Source organism: Maniola hyperantus, chromosome 8 (assembly GCF_902806685.2).
Source record: "Maniola hyperantus chromosome 8, iAphHyp1.2, whole genome shotgun sequence".
In the NCBI taxonomy this organism is placed as follows: domain Eukaryota; kingdom Metazoa; phylum Arthropoda; class Insecta; order Lepidoptera; family Nymphalidae; genus Maniola; species Maniola hyperantus.
In genome coordinates this window covers 1,254,511-1,260,325 of record NC_048543.1, presented here as the reverse complement: position 1 = coordinate 1,260,325, position 5,815 = coordinate 1,254,511, and positions in this window count along the sequence as shown.

Genomic DNA, 5,815 nt, shown 5'->3' with positions numbered 1-5,815 from the left:
TGTGTTCTATGCTCAGCCCGTCAAAACCTGGAGCTTTACCTCTCTTCATTTTTCTAACCACGTTGGCTATACAATCGGGTGTGTACAGTAGAGTAGATCCTTCGATACTTTTAAAGTCACTGGGCATAGAACCATGCTGCTGTACATTTTTAGCTGGCAAGGGATCAACTGAGATGGTCACTCATAAATCACCAAATTTATTACCGTGTGATACACGATTCTATGGCGTTCTCAAAACTAAGGCAATAAATCTAAAACAAAGAAAGAAAAATAAAAAGGCGACCATAAATTTTAAATACAGCAAAAACAAATTATCGAGAGTAGAGAGTGCGTTTGTTAATAAAGACGTCAAGAAATGCGTGAGTTATTTTAAAATTTCTGGCTAAACACGGCAAAAACTAATACTAAATGGCAACCATATGTCTGGGGACAAATAACAGGCGACAAGTATCTCCGAACTAATGTGGACAGATTTTTGGAGGTGGGGCCTGGAACGCAATTTTGTTTTCGGCCAATAGGGTAATTTTGTGCGCAAGAGGAGACCAACCAGAGTACCGTACTCCCCTGTGTGTTTTTGGTTTTCAGAGAACTGTGGGCGTGACGAAACACGACCACGGGGACCTTTAAGGAGAACTGGAAAAAGAACGGAGGACAGTCAAGGCAGGATTTCGGCTCGGGTCGGAAGTACAAATCCCAGCGCGAACCTCGCGACCTCGTCCATTCGAGATATTTTGAGCTTCCTTTGCAAAATTGGAGTGTAGATTAAAATTATAGTATAGTGTATTGTTAAAATTTGTCCTGAGAAATAAGATAAGGTTATAGAGACAGTGTGTTCGAGCCAGCGGCGGTTTAATGGTGAAGTACCCAGATTATTGTATTTAGTGTAAATTTTGAAAGTAGTTCCACAACTTTTAAGCTTATAAAATTGATTAGCCGGTATACCTAGAAGAAATAGATCTAGAAAATAATCTAGAAGACCAATATCATGCTAGACGTAGGCAATGGTCTCAACCCTGGGCTTGGATGGAGTGGACCACGGGTTTAGCGTGTGAAAATTTCATATTATACCTAATCACCGCATTGTGTATGCATAGTCGCGAGAAGTGGGGGCGTATTGTGAACCTCGCGAGTAGGTTTAAATTAGAAAGAATATACCGAAGGTGGTTTTAACCGAACAAGTTGTGTAACTAGGTTCAGATGTATTTAGAATAAATACTTGTGCTAGATTATGTATATAACCGTGTGTACAGTGTGTCTTTAACTCTAATTCGTTTTTAGGAATAAAATTTAAGAAATCTCTCTTAAATTTTATGACATATTATGTGTGTAATTGATTGTGAAATAAACTGCGCGGCCGTAAGGGTTTTTAAAGTTTAAATGTTCGTTTTTCCCTTCTAAATAGATTGGCCTAGGAAGCGAACATTTGGCGGGTTTTAAATGTAACAAACACATTTAAAATTCCGTCTAAATCACAATACCAGTTTCTTTTTTTTCTAAAAATACTCAACTGTGAGAGTAAATAAAACAACTTATTTACCAGAAATAAAAGCATTTGAGTATAAATATCATCTTTTATTTATCACGTCTAGATACCTTCTATAGACATTTAATAATGGAGCTCAAATTCATTTTAGAGGTAAAACGATCGAACTGTGTGTGTTCAAAAATGCCGTAGATACATGGTTCCATGTGTCGGACTCCAATATTAATCTCTCATATTACCTATATCACGACTCTTACTATTAAGTAAAGTTTAGGCTAGTTCCTTTTTTTTTCAGCAGTACACCGAATTCACAATATTAGCTCTTATCTAATAGTAAATAAGAAATAGAATAAAATTGACAGACTAACGCAGTCAGATGGGACGACCCTTGCCAAAATACACATTGACTGGGTAGGCAAAATTGCACTAATAATTTGGATAATGTGGTGTGTTTTGAACTATCAGCTACCACGATACCATCACCATCATCATGAGCAACCCTCGCCGGCTCACTACTGAGCGCGGGCTCCATAGAGAACTCTCAGGTTGCGGTTTACCTCACGATGCTTTCTTTCTACGACGAACCAAGTGATATTTAATTAATTTGAATATACACAACTACGACTACTAAAGGGTTATCTTTCGGGTTCGAATCCCCGACCCTCGAGTGGAAAGCAGGCGAGTCAAAACTGGGTCAGTGCGACTTACAACCAGCACACAGCGCAAGCAGATTGTATGAACGAGTAACGGGGCCGTTGGTGAACAGTAGAACAGGTACAGACCTTTTTTTTTTGTGTGTCATCGTTACGCCGCATTCCGAGAGCTATAGGACGGCGTTACATACCGGCCTAAACCGCGGGACACTGAAAGTATTAATGTGTGAGAACTATTAGTTTGATATCCTTGACCTATAAGGTCGGATTTAATGTAAAAAGGCACACGGTCGATATGACGGCGTCCTGGCGGCAAAGCCTCGGCACACCAAAACACGCCATGTCTTACAGCTTCGACCTCCCGACACCTAAGTTGGCCAACTTAGACATAACTGAACGAATATATATATATATATACAAAATTATACCATGGTAAGGGGCGAGCTTTTAGCTCAAGAAAAGAACCTTGTCTTCCACGACAGGCTACCAAACGCTTCGTAGCGAAATAACAGGGAGGTCGGCTGTGCCCCACATAACAATGTTGAAAGGCTGGTGTCCAGCGCAGGGTCCCCCGTGCTAGTAGAGGCTTTGGTCAGTAGAACGATGGCCTTATTGGCAAATACATGTACCAACCGACCCTTCATCCAAGCCAGAACGCATAACCTAGCTGTTTTTTTTTTCCCTCCTCAGGATTTTCATCCGAGAGAGTTGAGTGAGTCAAAATAGTAGATCTCTGAAATAAAATTCATCATCTAACCGCGAAAATCTGGAAGTTTGATTGGCAAGGTCTACATGTCCGTCCGACGAATTGTGCCTGCCATGTACTTGGCCATACCTAAGATAACATATGACTCCGAATACAAATAGTGTCCCAAAGTTTAGCCGATTTACTTGTTTTTGAATTTCCTCATTATAGCCCATCAATCGAAAGAAGCAGAGACGATCACCGTACCATCACACAACCTTGAAGTTTTGACGCGTCTCCAACTGATTTGGGGGTAAATTGAAACGCTTCCTGCTGTATAACATGTATTACCTAAAGTACGCCTGTTGTATAACATGTATTAACTAAAGTACGCCTGTTGTATTACATGTATTACCTAAAGTACGCCTGTTGTATAACATGTATTACCTAAAGTACGCCTGTTGTATAACATGTATTACCTAAAGTACGCCTGTTGTATAACATGTATTACCTAAAGTACGTCTGTTGTATAACATGTATTACCTAAAGTACGCGGCGCTTGGTACGTACTTATAACAAACAGTACGCTGAGTTTGACTTATTTTACCTAAATAAATTTAAAAAGGAAATTAGAAAACATCATCGCAAAATAAAAAAAATAGCTAACATCGAAATATGCATGCAGTGACACACTCCCATTTACACACATACACACAAACACACACACACACACACGAAGCACACACACACACACTGTTGTAATTTTATTACTGTATATACATTTTTTCTAATTCTATATTCTGTTAAAATAGTTTTCATTAGATTTAAATAATAATAATTACGTAATTAATAATTACGCTGTTGATTACTTTCAAAATATAAACAAAATAAAATGAAAAATAAGAAAATAAAGTAATGTACATCAGCCTTTAGTATTACATTTCGGCTTTGTAGAGCGTTGTCTCTGTCACTCATACCTATATGACGTTTTGTCGGACCCAATGACAGGGACAGCGCTCTACAAATCTGCTATCTCCTTCTAAAGGTCGATGTACATTACTTTCGGCCGCGTACTGTACACTACGACTGATTGGTCCGACATGCACGCACACTTACGCAATGCCCATGTACATGTAAACGACGTTACCACAAGTAAAGTTCACTAGCCTTCGTGAATTGCAAGAACTACAAAATACCGCAAAATTCTCGGCAACAACGAGAAAATATACAAACATTTTGACACTCTACACACCTCTATCAATATGCTCCTATGGCTCCGACAATTCAATACTGTTCCAATATTTCTCTAACGTTTATCTTCACGGGATGCTCTAATAGACTTTTATATCTATCGCCACGCAAAGGAAAAAGCCATTTAAACGCAAACTTCCTTGATGACCTTTTTGACGAAGCGGTGTACACTTTGGCCTTTTTATGCAAAAGTGTTATTACTAAGCTTGACCTTTTTTGCCTTTTTCCTATCCAACTAAGAAAAAACTTGTACGTACTAAGAGTTATACAAAAAACGCTATTGAGCTAGAGCAACTCCTAAACTTCTGCCGTTTACCATATTTTTATAATACCTTGTGGCGGTGGTACCTATGTAGTTAGTAAAACAGTAATAAAACTTCAGTTGTTCTGAAGCCTGTACTTCTCGAAGAATATCGCGCCGATTGCATGGAAGACTAAAATTTAAGTACCTAATGTAATTATTTTAATTTAAGTTTTTTAATAGGTACATAATTATTGTTATATAATATGTAGTAATAGATAATAATAAAATAACATAATTCAATTCAATTTATTTTCACAAAAAGACAAAAATGTAATTCTTTCGTCCATGTTCAGATGAAGAACCTACTCACTAGAATCACGTATTAAGAGGTATCTAGACGAGTAGGTATCGTCATCCGAACCACACGTATAAATTTGTAGCCAATATTAACGTTGGTGAGATGTAAAATCTCATACTAGCTCTAATGGAAGAAGTTAGACGCTACCTGAATCAAACTAATCGATTAAACCATAAATCTAAGTGGCGCGGAAACTATCTGAGGAACAAAAGTCATAAATTCCCCCTCGCTAGCGGAGGAATAGTTTGTTGCAAGTGTCAATTGTTTTGCCTCCACCGACCGAGACTTTTGTTCCATAGTTTGCTTTTCGTATGTATGTGGTTTGTTCCAGTTTGTTATATTTTTGTTTTTATTTTTGTTATTGAAAGGTTTATTCCTGACCACTGGTATAAATGGTTGTTAGAGTGAAACAGTTGGAAATAGAATGCAATATTTTGCAATCACTACCTCACTACCCATATTATAAATGCGAAAGTGTGTTTGTTGGTTTATTGGTACGTAGGTTTATTAATTTATCCTTCAGTTACGTCACAGCGGTGCAACGGATCGCCTTGGTTTTTGCGTGGTTATAGTTAAAGACATGGAAAGTGACATAGGCTACTTTTTATCCTGGAAAACCAAAGAATTCCCACGGGATTTCAAACTACGCAGAAATTATCAGAGGAACAAAAGTCATAAATTCCCCCTCGCTAGCGGAGGAATAGTTTGTTGCAAGTGTCAATTGTTTTGCCTCCACCGACCGAGACTTTTGTTCCATAGTTTGCTTTTCGTATGTATGTGGTTTGTTCCAGTTTGTTATATTTTTGTTTTTATTTTTGTTATTGAGAGGTTTATTCCTGACCACTGGTATAAATGGTTGTTAGAGTGAAACAGTTGGAAATAGAATACAATTTTGGAATCACTACCCATATTCCTACATCTCTACCCATATGGTAAATGCGAATGTGTGTTTGTTTTGTTTATTTAGTTACTGGTTTATTGGTTTGTCCTTTAATCACGTTGCAGTGGAGCAATGAATCGACGTGGTTTGTGCGTGGTTATAGTTAAAGACATGGAGAGTGACATACGTTACTTTTTATCCAGGAAAATCAAAGAGACCCCACAGGATTTTTTACATAATTTAACAAAAAAAAAACAACAA